Source organism: Octopus sinensis, linkage group LG3 (genome assembly GCF_006345805.1).
Source record: "Octopus sinensis linkage group LG3, ASM634580v1, whole genome shotgun sequence".
Taxonomy (NCBI): domain Eukaryota; kingdom Metazoa; phylum Mollusca; class Cephalopoda; order Octopoda; family Octopodidae; genus Octopus; species Octopus sinensis.
In genome coordinates, this window is record NC_042999.1 from 170,452,283 (window position 1) to 170,477,238 (window position 24,956).

A 24,956-nucleotide genomic window follows, 5' to 3' on the forward strand; every position below is an offset into this window, starting at 1 on the left:
ACGGCAGACGAAATACCGCTAAGCATTTTGCCCGGTGTGCTAACGTTTCTGCCAGCTTGCCGCCTTCTCTACAGAACACCTCTTGTGGACGACGGGACACACTCACTGTAGACTACAGGACAGTATTCAGGCGTACACGTTCCCGACTTTACAATAGGCAGATGTATTAATTCAGAACTACAGAACAATATTAGGACACACCCAAAGTAGACTACAGAAAAGTATAAATTTCTAACATAAACTAAATGTCTCAAATTTGGGTGTAGGGGGATAATCGATTGAGATCAAGGCCAATACTTGACTGGTACTTATCGATCTCGGAAAGATAAAAGAAACGTCAGCTCAGAAATGTTTGATCTCTGAACACGAAAGGATGTAATTTAATACCACAAGGTACTTTTATCTGACGCTCAACGATTTTGCTGATCCAATACCTCTGTCTACAAGAGACACGCCTACTGCTATGGACAAAACACTATTAACCTGCGTCTATTGTGCGCTGCAGGAAAGAGTGACCTACACAGCCACGTATGAAATAAAGTGCAGACGACATGCCAATATTCCAATACAATCACGTACTGTGTTTCATATAAGTACACATTACATTGCATATCGATTGCTATGCTGCTTTAACAACGAAAAAGAGTTTAACGGTTTCTTTTCATTAAATAACTTTAGTTGAAACCATTTCAGCCACACATGATTTTCTGTTCAGAAGATCCTTACTAGGTTTGTAGAATCTCTCTACCGCATTCCAACTAAATTGCATTTATTAGCCGATTTACCTTCCACTTCACATTGCACAAACACAAAATTTCTCCCAAATTCACCATTTCGTGTTCATAGTTTCCAAGTGAGAAACATTCCGACATCACCGCAATCCAACTAGGTCACTGACCTTGGCTATTTTTTCACTCCACTACCTTCAAACTTTTTCTACAGATATATCTTAACCTGTGGAAACACTTGGCATTCACAATAATGAGTAACTTCTTTGAACAAGCCAAATGCCTGCCTCTTAAAGGGATTGAAATTGTAAATCACAATCAGTTGCATTGAGTCTATTTCTCACTCGATGACTGTCCGTATGGTTTGTATGACGGAGGTCTGTTTTACTGTCACATATCAGTGGCCACTTACTTGTACTTGATACGGTAACACATTTCACACGAGATATGCATTTATTTCTTGAGCATTTACCTCCGAAACATCTCACTAAATCTCCTACGATTTTTCGTGGCAGTCATACATCTATATCATTGCTAAAACAGGATTCCAAAAGTTTAGTTTATTCTTTAGGCCTCCAAAATACTTCTGTCCTGACCAGTTACTCATACTAAAAAGTACACGTACGTTTCACATTGCATTACTGCCTACATATTTAGCAGAGTGTTGCTGCTGCACACAAAATTGTCAGATAATAGACGGAGACTTATTCATCAGTAAACCTACACTCGTTGGTGAAAGAGTATTTAGAATGGAAGAGTACCTCAGGTGAAAATACTTGTGTCCTCTTGGAATAAGTTGTTTCAACTTCATGCTCAGCCTGTCACCCAACACTCATCTGTAACTCAAAGAATATGTAGCCAGCGTACTGGCCACTCTCCAGTAAACCGCTTTGACAGGTGGACAAAACCAAGTGAGGATATTCGTCGGAATTCAAACCTCCGGTGAATTGAGACACGTCTATCCTTGCATGTGACGATTGACCACAGTTGTTTGAGTGAACGAGAATATCCGTCAGTCCAAAAGTTACGGAGTCAGAAAGCGCTAAGAGTCGATGAAATACTATAGAGTACTGGTCATCCACTTCACCTAGATCTATCTCCATTCATACTGACATCATCTTGCCCCAGGATCAAAGCAGACCTGAGGGAGAAAGTGAGGCTGGAAGTGCACAACCCTTTCTCACTTAAATCCAATTCACACTCACATCATGACATCACGATGTTTCTCATCCCATTAATGAACGTACTCGTACACTCACTTGAACACATGCTTTTCGTTTCCCTCTTGCTGTCTCCTCTATTGCTCCGTAATAACTTTTGACTCTCCCTGCACCAGCAATGTGTCCCCCCCCCCCACTCGATCAAGCTTACTCAATATTTCCATTTCTCTTCTACAAGTCATCCCTGCTATACCTCACCCTCCTTAAACCCGAAGCTGCACACTGTTTGCCCCCAATCCATCCTATTCAGAAATGCAACCTGTCTAGCGCTCGGTTTCTGCCTGAGTTTTCCTTCGATTATCAATGCACAGAAATTCAAGTTGCAGATCATCTCTACCTTGCCTCTGTGTGAGTCCTGAGAGAATCTGTTAAGTCCTGAGCGTTGTTCTACAACCTCCGCCTCCGATTTATTAACATTAACTTCTAACATTGTCACAAACCCTCTACTTCGGGCTTATCGTCCTAGTAATCAACTGATGCTAATTTCTCAGTTCTTAGACGAATAAAATACAAACTGATTTCCGCAGGATTTGAAATCACAACACACAAGTACACATCTAACAACTAGTCCTTTACTCGACCGATTCTGTCACTTCCCCACTCTCTTCAGATTAAATTATATTTAAAAAGTTCGGGATTTCTCATTTGCAGATGAAGTAGAGAATAAGGCTGTTTGAAAACTCAGTGACATTATTTTCTTCATGCTCATGGCGGCGAGCCGGCAGAATCTTTAGTACACTGGATAAATTGCTTACCGGTATTTCATCTGCCGTTACGTTCTGAGTTCAAATTCCGCCGAGGTCGACTTTGCCTTTCATCCTTTCGGGGTCGATAAATTAAGTACCAGTTACGCACTGGGGTCGATGTAATCGACTTAATCCGTTTGTCTGTCCTTGTTTGTGCCCTCTGTGTTTAGCCCCTTGTGCGTAGTAAACAAATAGGTATTTCATCCATCTTTATGTCCTGAGTTCAAATTCCACAAAGGTCGACTTTACCTTTTATCCAAACAAAAAGAAACATTTCAGCACGAGGAGTCAGTCTAATCGATCTATTTCTCCCCACAAATTGCTTGCCTTGTGCCAAAATTGGAAATCAGTATTTTGAGGGAAGCTGGCAGAATGTTTAGCACGCCGGACAAAATGATGGTATCTATTGTATCAGTCTCATTTTCGCAAAACCGCTAAGGTTTGTAAATAAATCAACACCGGAAGTCACATGGCGGCGATGACAAACAGACACAAAGACACACACACACAAACAGGCACACACACAAACACACAGACACACACGCACACACATATAGACACATATAGATATGTGTGTACGTGTATGTGTGCGTATATATATGTATGTGTGTACGTATATATATATATATACATATATATATATATATTATATATATATATATATATATATATATATATATATAATATATATATAATTATATATATATATATATATATATATATATATATATTACTATATATACATATATATATACTTACATATACATATATATATATATATATATAATATATATATATATATATATATATATATATATATATATATAGGGGTAAAATATGAAAAATCAACGAAAATGCACATTGTAAATAAAAATAAGGCTTTTTATGAAAAGTAACGACAAATATATACATTTAGATGGACTGAGGTAGTAATAAAAGTCATAAAAGTCATTATTATGAGATGACTATAAAGTCAGAAAACAAAGCATACCATGGTTTCCGCAAAGCTATTCATCGCTTCGTATACACCGGAAGAAATAGCGCTAACTAATTTTCTTCGACGCGCTAACGATTCTGCCATATCACCGATTTTATCTGCGAAATATAATCCTTTATATAATAGGCATAAGGTCTGAAATTTTAAGGAGGAGCTTGTTGATTTTATTGACCCGATTGCTTGACTGTTATTTGTTTTATCAACCTGAAAGGATGAAAGGCAAAATCGACCTTGGAAGAATTTAAACTCAGAATGTAAAACTGGTAGAAATGTGGTGAAGCATTTTTTCTGACACGCTAGCGGTTCTTATTTCTTTACTGCCCACAAGGGGCTAAACATAGAGGGGACAAACAAGAACAGAGAAAGGGATTAAGTCGATTACATCGACCCGCCAGTGTGCAACTGGTACTTAATTTATCGACCCCGAAAGGATGAAAGGCAAAGTCGACCTCGTCGGAATTTGAACTCAGAACGTAACGGCAGACGGAATACCTATTTCTTTACTACCCACAAGGGACTAAACACAGAAGGGAGAAACAGGGACAGACAAACGGATTAAATCGATTATATCGACCCAGCGCGTAACTGGTACTTAATTTATCGACCCCGAAAGGATGTCGATAAATTAAGTCGACCTCGGCGGAATTTGAACTCAGAATGTAACGGCAGACGAAATACAGCTAAGCATTTCGCCCGGCGTGCTAACGTTTCTGACAGCTCGCCACCTTAACACGCCAGCGATTCTGCCAGCTTGCCGTGTATTCACCGGTCTAATTATAAGGCGAGTCAATAGGGCAGTGAACTGGCAGAATCGCCAGTACGCTGGGCAAAATGCTTAGCAATGTTTTGTCCGCTTTTATTCTCTAAATTCAAATTCTGTTGTAGCAGTTTACTCTACAGTCGCGTGGTTTCGGGTTCAATTATTCTATGTGGCACCTTGGTCAAGTGTCTTTACTATAGTCTCAGGCTAAACAGGTGCCATATGAGTGAATTTAGTTGAACGGAAACTATATAGAAACTGTCGTGTATATATATATATATATATATATATATATATATATATATATATATTATATATATATATATATATATATATATATATATATAATATATATTATATATATATATATAATATATATATATATTATATATATATATAATTATATATATATAATATATATATATAATTATATATATATATATATATATGTATATATATATATATAGTATGTATGTATGGTGTCTATATAATTATATATATATTATATATATATGTATAAGGGTGGAAAGGAACACACGAGTTGATATATATGAAAAAACAAGTCAAAAATAGATGAAAATGCTAAGATAATTTTATAGTGAAATCTTTCAGTACCGGTTTCGGTCATTTTGAGACCTTTTCAACTGTAACGATAAATAATAAATTTAGAAAAAGTAAGAAGAAAAGTTTTTCTGAATTGAACTGCGACTCGGTGTCAGCCACTGACCATTTAAAATACGACCATCAAGGCATTCCCAGATTTCCCCACCCCCTCTCCACATCAGCCTCCTTATTCTTCACCTACCCTACCAAGAACTCACAACGACCTCGAACACACAAGTGCAAACAAGGGAGTCAGAGAAAGGCAGAATGCTACTTATATCTGAACACTACTATAGAAATATTCTTTTAAAAAAAATTTTCTTCTAATTTTCTAAATTTAATTATTTAATCGTTACAGTTGAAAAGGTCTCAAAATGACCGAAACCGGTACTGAAATGTTCACTATAAAATATCTTAGCATTTTCTATTTTTGACTTGTTTTTTCATATATAATATATATATATATATATATTATATATATAATAATAATCTATAATAATAATAATAAAATAATAATAATAATAATAACAATAATAATAATAATAATAATAATATTGTAAATAACAACAGATAAAAAAACCTATACGTATACTGAGGGTACAACCGGATGGGAGACAGACACAGAAGGGTCCCTGATTTTTCGTCAGTTATCAGCTAAAATGGTAATATTCAGTTTCGCACCATTAAGGATACGACTGAGAAATCTCCATATTGGTGGTACCTGCGAAAGTTGCAGAGAATTTCGGGCCTGAAGCAAACAAAACAACAAAGAGTGGACATATGAAAGTAGAAGAATGTAATTTAAGACGATGGACAAAGAGGAAATAAATAGGAAACTAGCAAAATATGGCCTTGAGCCAAAAAGACAAGAATGGTGGGTAGTGCTTAGAAGAAATCCTAAAGGTTATGGAAATAACAAGACCGAAAATTTTTGCGACCGAATGGCTGGGCGACCGGTGCGAAAAAGGGAGAGAATGAAGGAAAGCTGGCCACAGGTCACGTGTCGTCAGTAGCTAGAGGAGAAAAGGAGAGAGGGAGTGAAAGACAGAAAATAAAGGAAGAATGATATATATTATATATTTATATATATATATATATATAATATCTCTATATTATAATTCTGAGTTGGCATTGAGAACGGGTTAAAGGCCACTAGATCCCGTCGGATTGACTCCAAATTTTACAGGGGCATGTAAAATGAGGTGAGGATGCCAGTGGGCTAGGTTAGAAATCCACATCTTAAAAGGTGTCGGTGCTAGGACCAAAAACGCACACTTTGACAAGTCTACTCTCATTCTTTTATGTGTCTGCCTTTCTCCATCTCTCACTTTCTTTCCTCCCTTCCTTTCACCTTCTCTCTATAACGTCCTTTCACAGCGTCTATTATCTTTCCCCCGCCGCGATCGCTTCTATTATCTGCCTGCCTTCCTCCATCTCTCTCTCTCTCTCTCTCTCTCTCTCTTCCTTCCTTCCTTTCACATTCTCTTAATAACGTCGTTTGATAGCGTCAACTATCTTTCCTCCACCGCCTTCGCAGCGCTGTCACACTCTCTCTCTCTCTCTACGTCTGTCTGCATTAATAGAGAGAATTATCATCGCCACCACCACCACCACGACATAATCATGAGAATCTTTCTCTTAAAACAAATCATCTTTAGGTTTCAAAATATTTCATTTTTCAGTCCTCTCTTTCATATATCACCTTTTCTTCCTCGATCTCTCTCTTTTCCCCCTTCCCTCCAATTTCTCTCTCTATAACGACGTTTGACACCTCCGCCGTCTCTCTTTCTTCTCTAACACGTCTCTCAGTGTATTTCTGTTTGTATCTATAAAGACGAAACGTGACAGCCGCAAAAGTTTAAATATTCCCACCACAGGTCTTTCAGAAAGGTGAATTATTATCTCCCACCACCACCTCCGCACAGTTATAACAGATATTATTTATCAGAAGATATGTTATTATTTTGCGTGGATAAAAGATTTTAAAGAATTTATTTGTATGCTCAAGGCGACCGTCGTTAACAAAAATTTGTCGGTAAATTTGAAAAATTTTCCAGTTTTTAAATATTTACTTCTTAACTATTTCATTCGTTTTCTCATTGTAAACCAAATCATCTTTAGGTTTCAAAATATTTCATTTTTCAGTCCTCTATTTCATATATCACCTTTTCTTCCTCGATCTCTCTCGTTTCCCCCTTCCCTCCATTTTCTTTCTATAACTACGTTTGACAGTTTCGCCGTCTCTCTGTTACTCTTTCTTCCAAAATTTACAGGGACACGTAAAATGAGGCGAGGATAGGAGTGGGCTAGGTTAGAAATCCCTATCTTAAAAGGTGTGGTTACAAGGGCCAAAAACACACACTTTGACAAGTTTTCTCTCTTTCATATATGACCTTTTCTTCCTCCGTCTCTACCTCTCCAGAGCGAATATAGAAGGTGGATCAAATATCTCTACAACTTTAAAAACACAACAGTCTTCTTTAGACCTCCACAGAAGCAACCGCATATATTGCTAGCTGAACCGATACTCCAACATATAGCACCATATGCCTGGTTTTCCAAAATGGCAGAGCGTAAAAAGAAAACAAGCCGAGTTGTTTCGCCATTGGTTTTTCTCACAGACTAATATCATATTTCGATGACGTTGACCATTTCGATGATGTTGACCATTGTTTTACGGATGTTTTTGTGCAAGAATGGACGCCGAAATGAACAGAAACTGAATTTATTAGAATGAGATCTTCACGTATATATATATATATATATATATATATATATATATATATATTATATATATAATTTGTATACATTTGTATTATAATGCGTACACACAACACACATATATATATAACGCGTGTATATGTACTTATATATATTTAATGCGTATAGATATCGACGAGGAGATGCACAATGAAATACAAAAACATACCGAGGGACAACCCCTCGAAAATACACTAAATCATTGGAAGGAAACCTGTGAAAAGGAAGAGAGAAATTCTCTCCTGCGCTGGCAAAAAAGCAACAATTTCTTCCAAAGATATGCGTCAATTTTCAAAAATGAATTGGGTACAGATAATCCCTTTCTTAAGAAAATTACAAAAAATTAAAAAGAACAACCGAACAACCCACAAACCACCCCCAACTATCCTCCATACACTAGAAACAGAAATCACCCACAACCAACATTTTCGACCACGCAAGACTTAACAGGGAACATCTGACAGACAACGCATCTATGAAATAGATTACACACAAAAAACAGAACACACCACAATATCCTATACCAACCCAACTACCCCATAACAGCACAAAACAACACTAGAATAAAAATACACCACACACCAGTCACTACTACCCCCCATGACCCAAAATTACTGGTCCCCACCGAACACAAGACAAATACAAAATAACACTAAGTCAAGCAACATCCCACATACAAGCAATTCGAAACAAAAATATATCACATACAGAAATTTTACACACATCACTAACGAAAACAACCATAGATTCCCACACACACACAACAATCGGAGGCAATAATACCACCGTTCCCCCGAACCAATATCATACAAACAGACAACTCATACAAACAAAATTACACCCAACATTTTTTAGCCCGGGACCAGAGACACCAGGACACAGGCTGGAACCTAGTAATAAGGAAAAACCAAAGATAATCAACCTTTCAACCAAACCTCTCTCTAACATAAAAATTGACATCCTCTCAAAAGGGCTCAAATTTACGCCAACTCCACCCAGAGCCAACCTAAATGAAATCAAGGATAATATAACAGAATTTTGCAGAAAATTAAGACTAGCAGAAGCATCAACCAGTTTCAATACTGAAGATGACTCACTAGTCAAGAACAAAAGTGAACACATCCCCCACAGAGGAAGAAATAAAGATCTTGACGAATTCTGTAACCACATTGAGAATTTTCCCTACCATACTATACATATACAGACAGTTAACTCAAATTTTAACACTACACAATGGAAGGAACTGATAGAACTCCAAAATGATGAAGATATAACCATTAAGGAAGCAGACAAGGGAAGTGCAGTTGTAATAATGGATACATCATACTATAGAAATCTTGTAACTTCCTTGCTTGATGACAACCAACATTATGAAAAAATCACCAACTACACCCCACAAAAAATAATGAAAACTCTATCTTCATTAATTAAAACCCATGAAAAGGAACTAACAACCAAAGAGATTGACTTTCTAACAAACTTTAAATGCAAGCCTAGCCTCTTCTATGGTCTGCCAAAAATTCATAAAAGCCAAATTATAAATGAAACCATTAAAAAATCACCAGACATACATACACACACCTAACCCGGGGGACCTAAAACTACGACCCATTGTAGCTGGCCCAACCTGTGAAACAAACAGATTAAGTCTATTTATGGACATCCTCCTGAAACCCTTCCTTAAACATATCGATAGCCATATCAGAGATGACTTGGATATGTTAAACCACCTTCCAAAAAAAGCCAAGGAAGAAACAATCATGGTTTCATTTAATGTAGTTAATTTATATACCAGTATACCTCATAATTATGGACTAGAGGCAATACAGTTCTGGCTTGACCATTTTCCGGTAGAAATACCAAAAAGGATCAGTAAAAATTCATTACTAAATCGGTTGAATTCATCCTACATAATAACCACTTCGTGTTTGACAATACATTTTACCGTCAAAAATCCGGAATGCTATGGTATAAGGGCAGCACCAGTCATTGCGAACCCACCAATGGGCTACCTGGAAATAATCATTTACCAGGAATCTTTATCAACCTTTGGAAACCCCCCTCTCTCAATACATAAAGAGAATTGGAAACGATTCCTGGACGATTGTTTTATACTCTGGAATGAAAACACAGATAAACTCCTAAAATTCAAAAACTATTGAACAGCATCAACCCAAATATACAGTTCACAATGGAATACAACCAAAAGGAGCTCGCGTTCTTAGATATACTAATTAAAAAAATTAACCTTAAAATAGAAACAGACATTTTTACAAAGCCACAGACGCCAAACAATACCTACTTTTTGATTCATGCCACCCAAGACACACTAAAACACAAACATCCCTTTCAACCTTGCAAGAAGGATATGCACAATAGTGTCTGAACAAAATACCAAGAACTTTAGACTACAAGAACTCAAAAACCACCCTAATTGACAGACACTACCCAGCTCAACTCATAGAGGATGGGATCAGACGTGCACAGAAATCGACATAGAAACTTTGAGAAAAGTTCAACACAACAACACACCTCCCCGAAAATACTACTACCTTATATCTACATACAACCCCAGAAACAAAGAAGCCTTCACCATCATCACCCAGAATTTACCAATACTTCATAAGGACCCCAAATTAAAGGAAATTCTAAACATACATAAAATCATTAAAAGCTACAAACAACCTAAATCACTTAAAAAGATTCTCACAAAGGCAAAATTGCTTTCTGAAATTACGGATGCAAAAGTAAAAAAATGTGGTAGACCAAACTGTGCAACATGCCCAAACCTTCTAGAAGGATCAGAATTCCTCTTCAAAGAGGGACAAAAATTCAAGATCAAATCTAATTTTACTTGTGCCTCTGAAAACATAATTTATGTCATAAGATGCTCGGGCTGCCACCAAAACTACGTGGGGTCCACGGGACTATCACTCAGACGTAGATGCACACTGCATTGACAACAGATTGCATTCCCAGAATACAGAATGATACCCTTTAGTGAGCATATTGAGAAATGCGCAAAGCAACTACTACCACAATTTTTAATCTTTCCATTTTATCAATGTGCTATTGGAACACCAACACAAATTAGACTAAACAAGGAAACATTCTTCATTGAAAAATATAAGCCCAAACTTAACCACTCTAACATTCTTATACAGAGAAACTCACCCCATTAATTAAAAAAAGGCATGAAATATAAAGCGATTATCTCCCTTACACCGGAAGAAATCCCTTATTACTTCCCCTTACCTGGAACTCTCCTTTACACTTCTTAACGAAATCATAACACAATGTTTTGAGAAATTTGAAAAGTTAACACGAAACCGGTAATTTCTTCAAAAACTATGTCACTGTATGAAAAAAATTTATAACATTCTTCTGACATAATGACTCAAATATATTTTTTTTAACCTTTTAAAACAAGCCTTCTGTAGTTTTTTCACTTCTTACTATTTTCTATATATATTACTCTTTTACTCTTTTACTCTTTTACTTGTTTCAGTCATTTTGACTGCGGCCATGCTAGAGTACCGCCTTTAGTCGATCAAATCGACCCCGGGACTTATTCTTTGTAAGCCTAGTACTTATTCTATCGGTCTCTTTTGCCGAACCGCTAAGTGACGGGGACGTAAACACACTAGCATCGGTTGTCAAGCAATGCTAGGGGGACAAACACAGACACACAAACACACACACATATATATATATATATATACATATATACGACAGGTTTCTTTCAGTTTCCGTCTACCAAATCCACTCACAAGGCATTGGTCGGCCCGGGGCTATAGCAGAAAACACTTTCCCAAGATGCCACGCAGTCGAACTGAACCCGGAACCATGTGGTTGGTTAGCAAGCTACTTACCACACAGCCACTCCTGCGCCTATTCAAAATACTGAAATATATATATATATAATGTGTGTATTATGTGGTCGGTTGAGCTGAAAATATGCACACCTATGTTAAAAGTGCTGACGAGTTTGCATGGCAACTATTTTTTTCCTCAAATGAAAGGCGTGACCTCTAGGACAAAATTCCTCATCTTATAAAATGTGGCTCGAGTAGACCCGAATGAGATCGGGTTATATTAACCAAAATGTGAAAAGGGGTCTAAATGGGGTGGAAGGGGATTAAAATTTACAGGAGCGGGTGTTTAGGAATTCTCTGTTACATCAAGCTAAAAAATTTGCGCCAGCCTTTAAATCGTCAATGTGTTGCCGTCCATGATGAAGACGTTTTGAATTCTTGCCATGGTGAGTCTACTGTCGTGAGAAAGAATCACTTCAAAACTTGGTGTTTACGAATTTTCTTTTACATCAAGTTCAAAATTTTACGCCAGCCGTTAAACTGCCACTACGTTGCTGTCCGTCGTTAAGAAATGCCAGCCATGGTGACTCTACTATCTTCAGATTCTATCCCTTCAAACTTTGGTTTCAATATTTTCTTTATTTTTATTCAACTCGCAAGTTCGTCTGTCCTTTTTAAATGTTAGTATTTTGCTGTCTGCCTTGAAGCAGACCTTTCCGTTGTCACTGCCTGATATTTATGATTGATCTTTCAAAATAATTTCTTTCTCAACTTACTCAAGATATTTTGCTGTTTATAAATGGGAGAGAGATAGATAGAGAAAGATAGAGAGTAAGAGAAAGCGAGGGAGCGTCCGAGAGAAATGAAGAGTAAGAGAGTGGGAAAGTGAGAGAGAAAGGAGAGAGAAATAAGGAGGGAGAATGTGGTGATAAAAAACAGAAAGGAGGCAACAGAAAGTAACAACCACACCCTTACCCGCGCGTAGAGCGGGTCACCTTAGGCTAGTATATATATATATATATATATATATATATATATATATATATATATATATATTCTTAGCACCTACTTAAAGGGTTTTAGTCAAAGAAATTGACCCCCGGTCTTATTCTTTGTAAGCCTGGTACTTTTTCTATCGGTTGTCAATCAGTGATAGTGGGACAAACACAGACACAATGATATACACATACAGGTGTATATGTATATGTATATGTATATATATATATATATATATATATATATATATATAATATATATATATATATGTGTGTGTGTGTGTGTGTGTGTGTGTGTATGTATTATGTATGTATATATATGTATATATATGTATATGTATATGTATATATATACATATATACGATAGGCTTCTTTTAGTTTCCGTCAACCAAATCAACACACAGGGCTTTGGTGGGCCCGAGGCTATAGTAGAAGAATCTTGCCCAAGGTGCCACGCAGTGGGACTGAGCCTGGAAGCATGTATGCATGTATGTATGTATGTGTGTGCGTGTATGTGCATGCATATATATGTATGCATATGCGTGCGTTCGCGCGTGCGTGTGTCATTGTGCAGTGAATATAATCGATGCGTTGAACAGAAATGCTTCGCGGCATTAAATTCCGATCAAGTCATCCCCATTTACGTCAAGGATGATTTGTCTTTCGTCTTTTACGGAGTCGATAAATTAAGAACCAAGAAAGACCATTACTGACGTTCGACTCCATCCTCTGAAATCAGTGCCCCAGAAAGGTCACAACCTCATGGCAGGAACCAGTAAAAGAATAAACGAATAACCGTAGATTGCAGCAGAAATATCAACAGGCTTGCTACTTAGAGAGATCAATAAATTCAATAAAAGAAAGTAGTGGGTAATTTTAAGTTTTAGGTGTCCGTCACCTTCATTCGAAAGTAAGGAAAAGGAAGAAAGTGCCCTTTTTATTTATTTACCCATAATCAAAAAGGCAACGCCATTCTTTCTTCGTTACTCGCCTGGGAATCAAAGGGAATCTTCTGTCTTTTACCTTGAAGGGTTTTAGTCGAAATAAATCGACTCCAGTTTGGTGCTTATTTTGTTGCTTTCTTTTGTGGAACCACTAACTTTTCGAGAAAGTTCCACAATATTAGATTCTTCATTCTTCACAGTAATTGAACTTGTAAAGCTCTTCTAGAACTCTTCTATAAACTAAATGTTGCTAGCACAAATCATCGGCAATTTATTCTGATTCCGATGCACAAGATACATCTCGTAGATGAACTGGGACGCACTGCTAGTGACGTGACCTGGGATCAGCCGACGTTTCGAGCCTTTAAGCATCCTCACGCAGGCGACCCAGCTGATGTTGATCAGACCTTGATCAACAGTGGCTAAGGATCAGTCTTCTTAATCTTGTCAGCTGGCGGCGTTCTCTACTGCTTCATTCGAGGATTGGACGGCTTTCGTCTTTTCAAGAACTGTACAGGGTAAGCAGCTTATAAAGCCTCTGCATCTCATCTCTATATGTTCGTAGTGAGTCTTCCAGCATCTACTCTGGCATTTTTCCAACAGTTCCTGGTACTTCATGCTGTCTCCTAACATTTAGATTTTTCAATACCCTCTTCCCAATGATTTATAATTTCTAACATAAGTTGTTTCTCCTCCTCAAAGGTGGTTATCATGTTTGGCCAGGGTGATGTTGGTCCTTTGTTCTGAGGAAACTTTAACTGCCTGGCCAAGTTGACAGGTAGCTGCCACTCAGAATAATCAACGCTTCGAATAGTCATCACTGACTCTATACTGCCGCTGGTAAAAACGCGCTAGAGTTCAGCTTTTGGTTTTTGATTTTTTTTTTTTACTATATTACATCCTATAAACATATCCTACACAGTGACACATCTAATGAGTCTTTTTTATGCACTTTAAAATACGTGTGTATAGAATCTACCCATTCCAGATATATAACTAATGTTCCTTGGGGATATGTGCTTCTATGTTAGGCAAGAATAGCAGCTGTTCAGAATTGAAGAGATTTTGTTAAAGTTGATGGCGATGTGTATTTCGTTGGTTTACGATGTTAGATTCAAGTTTCGTGCGTCGGCTGAAGTCCTCTCCAGTGAAATAAAAGTCTTAATTATCCCCAGACACACATCTATGCATACAGACACAGTACATAGTCACGTCAACCAACCTGTTTGAAATAGCAATCAAATCTTTCTCAAATCCCAAAAAAGAGGTACAATGAACACTGTTGTTGACTATTGTAGGGAAAAAAGGACAGAATGTTCGGAGTTGAAATGCTTTTGGTCATAAGTTTGCTGGATCGGGGCTGAGCTGGAGCTTAATGATAACAGCCATGTAAATTACTTTTAACTTTCTTCAAAATTCGTTGGGTTTTCCCTTGGCGTGAATGGATTGGTGAGGCTGTAACATGAACCCTCTTTTCTTGGTCCCTTTCAGATAGCTGAATCAAAGAGGGAGAGGAAGAGTGAGAAAGAGAGGCTGAAAGAAAAAAGAGAAACAGGCAAAGAGGAGAATTCGTTGAATGATGCTATTAGATGCAACCATGAACTCTTTTACTCAAAAATTGGCTGCTTTCTGTTATTATTATATCAGATTTCTGTAAATTTAATCGAATTTGCGTTGAAACATTTTTATTACGAAATACCATTTATAAAATAGGAAAATATAATCTCTTTCAAGATCTAAAAAAAGAGATTAGTTCAAATATGTTTTGCGGTCTTCATCATCATCATCATCATCATCATCATCGTCGTCGTCGTCGTCGTCGTCATCATCATCATCATCATCATCATTATTATTATTATTATCATTATTATTATTATTATTCATTTCCGAAATGTATTCTTTGAATTACATCATGAAAAGTGTATTTCGACGGGCGTTTAACATTTGTTTCAATCAAGTGAGAGAATGAAAGCGGGTAGGTGGGGGTGGGGGGGGCTCACTAAAAGATTTATTCGAAATTTAAGTATATTAGAATTTAATATTTAAAAGAAAATTGTGTCCATAGACGTTGATATTTCCTATATTTTAGTTCATATCTTTCTTAATCAGATTACATAAGATATTTTTTTTAAAATTGTATTATTAATTGTGTGTCGCAATTGGAAAATCTATGGGATGTCGGTCTATATCAACTGAAAATCAAACTTATCCGGTAACTGGTACCATATTGTTTATGTCATTTAACCTTTATAACTAGGTACCACGCTCGTACAGTTGGTAAACTTGACAGATATTTGAACAATCATCCAAAAGATTGATCGTTCCAGTCTTGTTACTGGTAGCATGTTGCGTCTACAGCCCAAGAACATTATTAGCACTGAAAGCCATCTTAGCTCTAAATATATTGCATAGATAGGGCGAATGGTTTACTTGTGTAGGAAGCGAAGATAGAATTGTAGATCGTTGGATTGCAATTCCGAGCCTCAAACTTTCCTGTCAGAAAACTGCATAGAACAGTTGAGCAACTTACAAAATGTAAGGTTTAGCATGCTTTACTTAGCTACACTTTATTTTTATTCTTTACTAGGCTTTAATCATTGGACTGTGGCCATGCTGGGACACTTGTCATCGGAGCTTTAGTTGATGATATCGACTCCACTATTAATTTCAGCCTCGTACTTTATCCACCTAAATTTGATGGACCTACTAGGAACGAGATATGAAGAGACACAACATAAACAACACCGGTTTTTTAACATAGGCACAAACACAAACTCTCTCTCTCTCTCTCTCTTTCTCTCTCTCTCTCTTTCTCTCTCTATCTCTTTCTCTCTTTCTTTCTCTCTCTCTCTCTCTCTCTCACACACACACAAACACAGTGAGCTATTCACGCGTAACGGAAATGTCGAGTTTTTGATCATCTTATCGTAACGCGAAATTTTCGGAACGGGAAACATTTTAAATTTTATTTCTATGTTTATGGGAGTAAGTGGGGAGTAAGTCAATTACATCGACGCCAGTACTTGAATGGTGCTCATTTTATCAATGATGAAAGGCAAAGTCGACCATACCGGAATTTGAACTCAGAACGTAAAAAACCGGAGGAAATGCCGCTAAGCATTTCGCCCGGCGTGCAAACGATTCTGCCAGCTCCTCGCCGTCATAGTTTTGCAGTTATATTGCAATAGAGTACAAGGCGGCGAGGAGCTGGCAGAAATGTTAGCACGCTGGGCGAAATGCTTAGCGGTATTTCGTCTGCCGTTACGTTCTGAGTTCAAATTCTGCCGAAGGACGACTTTGCCTTTCATCCTTTCGGGGTCGATAAATTAAGTACCAGTAACGCACTGGGGTCGATGTAATCGACTTAATCCGTTTGTCTGTCCTTGTTTGTCCCCTCTATGTTTAGCCCTTTGTGGGCAATAAAGAAATAGGTATTTCGTCTGTCTTTACGTTCTGAGTTCAAATTCCGCCGAGGTTGACTTTGCCTTTTATCCTTTCGGGGTCGATAAATTAAATACCAGTTGCGTAGTGGGGTCGATCTAATCGACTGGTTCCGCCTCCACCAAAAATTTCGGACCTTGTGCCAAGAATAGAAAAGAATATTGCGAAAGTGTTGAATGATGGAAAGTGGTGCAATGAGAATTACTGGAAGAAAGAATGGCAACATCTTCTGTAAATCATCATCATCATCATCATCATTATCTTCTTTTTCTTCTTCTTTTTCTTTTTCTTTTTATGTCTGCATGAAAAGTGAAGAATTTATCCAAAGTTCTTTGACGAACCATCATTTCTTCGTATAAGCTCTTCAGAGGAATTAACTTTATTATGAACGCGTCTCGTAATTTTGATCATATATTCACGATTAGGATTGTTATGGTCAAAAATTTACAGTCATTCCTCAATGAGTGCCAACTCATTAGCATATTGTCTGCAACTGAAGTAATGTGGGCGGAGCTTCTATATCGTATTTTTGCACTGTAGCACGTTCTTGTTTTATCATCATCAATTCCTCTGTCGACAAACTTTCTGTATGGAATTTCACCAGCTCGAGCACTTTTTCTCCAAACCTACATCATTTGCTGGCGTCACAATATATTGCTGAACTTGATGTGGACTTACCATTGGTAGAAAATTTGTGAAGCTGAGGACACAGTGTTGCCATGTTTTCTCAAACGCCATTCATAGCTGAAGGATTCATTCCAGTGATTTCGGCTATATATCATCTGTGGTATCCGAAATGTTCAATGTTTTCCCGTTGTCTCGCCGTCAATTTCACTGTGTAAAACGATTTTTGATAGCAACTGTTATTCCCTATTTGCTTACCCTTAGAAAGCACAAAAAATGGCTAATACCTCCTTCAAAATTTGCTTTTGTTGCATTTATTCAAACCCCCAAAGAATCCCTCTCAACACACGGCTATGATGCTCCCCCGCTACTCCTGCTCATGACCAGAGATGTACATACTGTCAGCCACTAAGTGACATATTCAAGTGGTTTAAGGTCAAGCAACTGACAAACAAATCTTTGGTATTGAGCAGAACATTTGCTATAACGATATTTCTGCTTCAGCAACTCAGCGCTGAATCTGAGTGAAATGTAATGGGAAATAGGTCAGTTTTAAAAAACCTTGATGTTCAGGTCAGAAAAACAAAGTTTGAAGAGGATTGTAGTGATTTCCTTTGATTTGTAGATAGAAGCACAACAGGAAATAACACTTGCTGACCAAAGACAAACAAACAAATAAAAATTTTGTTGCACAGTGGAATTTACTCTTTTACTCTCTTTTACTTGTTTCAGCCATTTGACTGTGGCCATGCTGGAGCACCGCCTTTAGTCGAACAAATCGACCCCAGGACTTATTCTTTGTAAGCCTATTACTTATTCTATCGGTCTCTTTTGCCGAACCGCTAAGTTACGGGGACGTAAACACACCAGCATCGGTTGTTAAGCGATGTTGGGGAGACAAACAGACACACAAACACACACACACACACACACACCACACACACACACATACACACACATACATACATATATATATATATGTATTTATACGACGGGCTTCTTTCAGTTTCCGTCTACCAAATCCACTCACAAGGCTTTGGTCACCCCGATGCTATAGTAGAGGACATTTGTCCAAGGTGCGACGCAATGGGATTGAACCCAGAACTATGTGGTTCGTAGGCAAGCTACTTTTTATTTCATAAAATTTGTCATATAGACAGTACAAAGATTGTGCAGCTTTGCGGGCTGGACAAACACATTAATGAATGAAATTGAAATAGAATGAATAAATGAGAGACGAAACCCAACACCCACCGATTGGATTTTCTCGAAAACATATTTTGGATTTTTGCTGAGTGAATTGTTTTCCTTTTTCCGTCTACCCTTCCAGGTTTCATCCTGTGTAATCAGTCTTTTGAAAAATTTTGACCCTTCCCGAAGTTGTGCCACCCACAGTGGAAGAATCCACTGTGGGTGGCACAACTTCGGGATATGAAGACGGCACATCGTCTCCCCGCTGAGATGACCCGTTCTTCTTCCTTCTTTTTTTCTTTTCTTCCTGATTTCGGGAGAGTGGAGCTCTTCCGCTTTGTCCGGAGACTTTCCCCCGCCTCCCGAAGCCTTAGGCTCCTTCGGCGGACAACTATTGTTGCCCGCCTTCTTTCTTTTTAATCCTTTTTAAGTTGAGGAGGCTGAAGCCTCCTCGACCACATCCACCTCTCCCTTTGACCGGGTAGGGGAGGTGGCATCTAGTGATTGTTCCAGGCCCTTACCATGGTCCTGGGGGCAGTTCCTTTTAATTTGGCCTGGCTGCAGGCACGAGTGACACTTGGGGGGACGTCCCTCAAGTATCACCGGATACCTGCAGCCAGCCAGTTTCAAGAAATCTGGAAAAACCAGATCTGTTGCGGCTGATGGGGTCCACAGGGTCAAAATCGCTTTTGACACTTCCCAATCGACCGCCGGCAATACCCTTACATTTAAGAGCCTGGGCCCGCCATCCCCCAGTCCCCGTCGGATGGTATCTTCAATCCAATCCGCTTCGGTGCCTGGGGGTAACCCACATACCCAGGCTCATATTAATTTTCTTCCACAATATTACGGAAGGAACAGAATTTCCTTGCCTTCTAAAGGCTGACTCGCAAACTGGCGAGCCTTTTCCCCGTTGTCAAACAGCAACCATACGGTTGCATGTTTGACACCACGGGACATATATATTTTAAAGAGGACAAATATTCTTTAAGTTCATTTTTTATGACTTGTTTTGGGAAGACGGTGATGGAAATAAAGAACTTTAGAATAAGTTCTAAGTACCATCGTCTTCTCCTCCATATCTTTTAACCACTGCTTAGGCGGGTTAATTTCCCACTCTAAGACAGAGTTTTTCTTTTTAAGTTCCTTCTCTGCCATGTCAAAAAACAGTTCAAAAGATAGTCTGCCAAAAAATTAAACCGAATAAAGAATAAAACAAAATAAAAGTGGAGGGGAGGAAAGTGAAATTAAAGTAATGAAAAGAATAAACCAAAATTTAGAAAGAAAGAAAAAATAGAAGGGAAAAGTAAAAGAAAAACCTCACAAATATCACAGACAGGGAATCCTTTGTATAATACTCCAAAAAGGTAATCCAAATGGCTTATTCGGAAAAATTGTACTTTTTCTGGCGAGACACACCCACTAGAATTTACAAAAAGAATTTTCAAGCAAAAATTCTCAATTCACCATTACGGTGATGAGAATTGGCAATTTTTCTTTTTGTTCTTTTTTTCTATTCACGGAGCCGAAACTCACATCTTCTCACTGTAACAGTCCAAACCAACTAGTGTTGCATTCTGGGTAACCGGAAGTTAGCAAGCTACTTTATTTCATAAAATTTGTCATATAGACAGTACAAAGATTGTGCAGCTTTGCAGGGCTGGACAAACACATTAATGGATGAAAATGAAATAGAATGAATAAATGAGAGATGAAACCCAACACCCGCCGATTGGATTTTCTCGAAAACATATTTTCTTTTTTTAAAAATCAATATGAGGTTTCAAACCTCTTGCAAGAAGGAGGCACTAAAACCTCTTACAAGCTACTTTATTTCATTTAATTTGCACAAGGGCAGCACATAGATTTACAACAATTCTCCATGTCAGGTCCTTCAAGCAATGTGACTTGCCACCTGCAGACAACTCTGCAGCGACAAGTCGGGGCCTGCAAAGAGGAAAGCAAATTCTTTCTTGTCAAAGGTCGCTGTGACCTTTGACAAAATATTTTCCATTACTACCTCCGCAGCCACTTGCGGAGGCCATATCGGACTACCAGGGTAGACCGAATACACACGTTCTCGGTCACCCAAGCCGTCCAAAGATTTATTCACCGTCCCTCCCTCGTGGTAAAGGAGAAACACCTCCTCTTCACAGGAAGGGATCTCACACTGCTCCGTCAGTGGCACACTTCCCAGGAACATCCGCTGACCGTCCTCTGCTCCTCTTTTTCCTCTTTCTTTCTGAGGCTGAGGGAGCAGGGGGCTGCGTCGACAGACGCGGGGGGTCGCTACCCTCCTCCGCGCCTGAACATTCTTTGGTGAGCAACCATTGTTACTCACCTTTCTTTTTCTTTTCGTGGAGGCAACTTCTTCCACGACTTCCACCGTCTCCCCCTCCAATGAGGGGGCGGCGGGCAGCTTCTCTTTCTCATGCTCCAAGGCCTTGCCACGGCCCTTGGTACAGTTTTTCCTGATATGGCCGGGCTCCAGGCACAGGTGACACTTGGGGGGGCGTCCCTCAAGTATCACTGGGTACCTGTACCCGGCCATATTTGGGAAGTCTGGAAATGCCATATCTCTCACGGCCACCGGGGTCCACAGGGTCAAAGTTGCCTTTGACCCCCTCCCAGTCGACCGCAGGAACAACATCCACACTCAATAGTCTGGGCCCGCTATCCCCCAGGCCTCGCCAGATGGTATCTTCGATCCATCCCGCCTCCGTGCCCGGGGGCAGCCCGCAGATCCAGGCTCTTCTTATCTTCCTCCCACAATACGTGGGGAGGAACAAAATTTCTTCCCCCTCAAGGGGCTCGCTGGCAAATTTGCCAGCTTCCTCGGGGGTACCAAACAGCAACCAGACCGTTGCAAATTTGGTGCCCCGTGAAATAAATTTTATAGTTGGCAAGTAGTCTGCCAACTCTCTCTCTCTCTCTCTCTCTATTATGCTCTTGTCGAAGAGGGTGATGGCACCACGCGACCTAGAATAGGTCCGTAGCACCACCGTCCTCTTCTCAAGATCTTTAATCCACTGTTTGGATGGGACCACCTCTCACTCCAAAGCAGCGACACCGTTTATTTTTGCCATGTGCAAAAAAGAAAGTCTTGAAAGTTCAAAGAAAGTTCAAAGGTCACAGAATAAGTCCAAAACTGGTACACAAAAGTTAACAGAAACAGTAAAAAATATAATAAAGAAAGTCCAAAAAATAATTAAACAGTTAAAAAAAAACAGGAAGGGTAGACGGAAAAAGGAAAACAATTCACTCAGCAAAAATCCAATTTCCTGGCCCACAGGTATTCCCGGTCAATCGTTTCTTCCCGTAAATGATAAAAGAACTCCAATAAATCCAAACACAAAACTGGCGACAGCGAACGGTAACTGCAACAGCAACTGTAACAGGTTCTAATCATTCGGCCGAGGACACGCCCCTCCACTGTTTTTTTAAAATGAATCCAAGAAATTCACAATAAATTCACAAAACAGCAGCCGCCGAGAGCAGGCGAAATTGTCCCAGCAATGGGCGAAATTTGTTAACAAAAAATTACAATATAACAAATTACACCCAGCTCAGATAAAACAAAATCACTTGCCTCGACAACCTTCTCTGTTTTTGTTCTTTTTTCTTTTTAGGACGGATCTCAAAGCTCACGTCCTCACTGTTCACTGGCAAGAAGTCGACTTGATGCGCATGTGCGGAAGCAAGCTACTTACCACACAGCCACTCCTGCGCCTATTATCTTTATGAATTATTTCAAAGTTCTCAAATGAATCGATTTGAAGTTCGCTATCCGACGTTGATAACTGCTTTTAACTTGGACATAAGGTTAGAAATTTCAAGGAGAAAGTTTAGTCGTTTATATTAGCCCTAGGGTGAGAGTGGTATTTTATTTTATCGTTCCCGGAGTGATGGAAAGGAAAACAGACTTCAGCGGGAACGGAACTCAAAACGTAAAGGACGGGCACAAACGAGGCTCGGTCGACGTTCTAATGGTTCTGCCAATCTAATGGCTCTGTCTGACAACAAAAGCTTAATAATGGTTTCAGATTTTTGCACAAGGCCATCAATTTCTGGGGAGATGGTCAGTCGATTACACAGATCCAAACACTCAACTTATTTTATCGACCCCGAAAAAAATGAAAGATAAAGTCGACCTCGGCGGAACTTGAACTCAGAACATAAAGTAAAGACGGGCGAAATGCTGCTAAAAATTTTGCCCGGTGTCCTAACGGTTCTGCCAATTTGCCGCCTTAAACAACAAGGATATAATAAAAACATACACAGGCGCTGACACGCCTGTGTGGTTAAGAAGAGTGCTTTACAATTGGTTCCGGGTTCGAATCCAGTGCACCGCATCTTAGGAAAGTGTCATCTATCACAAATTCATGCTGAACAATACTTACGAGGGGCGTTCAATAAGTAATGCCCCTGACCCACTTCCCATAGCAGTAGAGCAACGAAACTTGGCACAGTTATTAGTCTTTTTCTACATAGGAACCACCCAGAGTTACGCATTTCTCCCATCGTTTGATGCGGCTCTGGAGACCGTTTCTGTAGAAGAACCCAGCTTGGTCCTCCAACCTCAACGTGACTTCAGAAATCAAGGCTGCATCATCTGGAAAACGCTTTCCTTTCAAAAACAACTTCATGACTGGGAAGAGGTGAAAATCAGAGGGTGCAAGGTCAGGAGAGTAGGGGGATGGGGGAGGAGTTCATAGCCATATGCCTGTGCTTCTGATCTGGCAACAAGCGAGTTGTTGCAGGAGGAGGATGCATTTACTGATCTTGCCCCGCCTCTTGATTTTGATAACTTCTCTTAATTTCCTCAAAAGTGAAGCATAATAGGCTCCTGTAATTGTGGTACCCTTTGCCAGGAAATCTGTCATCACTACTCCGTCCTGGTCCCAGAAGACTGTGAGCATGACCTTGCCAGCGGAGGGCTGCACCCTTGCCTTCTTTGGAGGGGGTGAGTCACGGTGCTTCCACCACATTGATTGGGCTTTGGTCTCTGGATCATCGTGATGGACCCAGGTTTCATCCTGTGTAATCAGTCTTTTGAAAAATTTTGACTCATCCTCTTGGCACATCTCCAAATTCATCCTCGAGCACTCGACGCGTTCTTGCTTCTGGAAAGGCGTGAGCAACCTGGGAATCCATCTGGCAGACACCTTTTGCATATGCAAATGGGCATGAATGATAGTTTGCACAGACCCGGTACTAATCTTGACCTCATGGGCTATTTGGCGAATAATTATGCGTCGATCTTCCAAAATGGCAGCCTCAACTTGACGGACAGATGCCTCATCAATGGCAGAAGGGGTTGACCAGATCTGGGAGCTGTTTCCACAGAGTTCCGACCATGTTTGAATTCACGATGCCAGCGTTTTACAAGGTCATATGATGGGGCATCATCACCATAAATTACTTTCATTTCATCAAAAGTTTCCCGTAGTGTGCGTCCTTTCAAATACAAAAACCGGATCACTGCTCGACACTCAACAGGCTCCATTTCACACTTGACTCAGTTCAAACACCTGTAAATCAGAAACCACAATTAGTTCAGAGCTGTAATTTGTCACTTAGTCTATAGAGATACAAATGATTGCGCATGCACAATTTCAGCTAGATCAAACAACTGCAAATGGGTCAGGGGCATTACTTATTGAACGTCCCTCGTACTAATTCAAAAATTAGTAGACGCAAACTATGTAGAAGCCTGTCATATGTACAGTGGGGGTAAATAAATATTTGCACATGTCAAAATTCTTTATTTATTTAATTTCTAATGAACATAAATGGGATATACGAATACTATAGTTGCGTACATATACATAAACTAAGAATATATAAAAGAAACTAATAAATTATAGTAACTAATGAATTTATATTCAATTATAAATATTTAGGGGTGAAAAAAAGTATTCGTACAGAATAAATTTATGATTTTCTATGCCACAAAATACTGTTAAAATATATTTTTCTTTTACTAGAACTTTCTCATTTGTTTCAATAATCTTATCAGTTGTCGTTTTTAAGTGTCAAAACGCTAGCTTCTTCATTCAGCACTGAGACAACATAAAGTAATATCGCAATAATGGCGAAAAGTAAAGAACTCACAAATTCAGTGAAAAACT

The 24,956-nt window shown here is 39.0% G+C and overlaps 1 long non-coding RNA gene across 1 annotated transcript in view; it reads right to left on the reverse strand.

Moving 5' to 3' along the window:
* The window catches only part of LOC118762834, a 12,259-nt gene extending 8,938 nt beyond the window's left edge, over positions 1-3,321 (reverse strand). Inside the window, exons 1-2 of the long non-coding RNA XR_004998583.1 lie at positions 3,308-3,321; positions 1,842-1,846 (exon numbers count right to left, since the gene is read on the reverse strand). This is a non-coding gene — a long non-coding RNA (uncharacterized LOC118762834). The remainder of the gene's footprint in view (positions 1-1,841; positions 1,847-3,307) is intronic.
* Between the last annotated feature and the right edge of the window lie 21,635 nt (positions 3,322-24,956).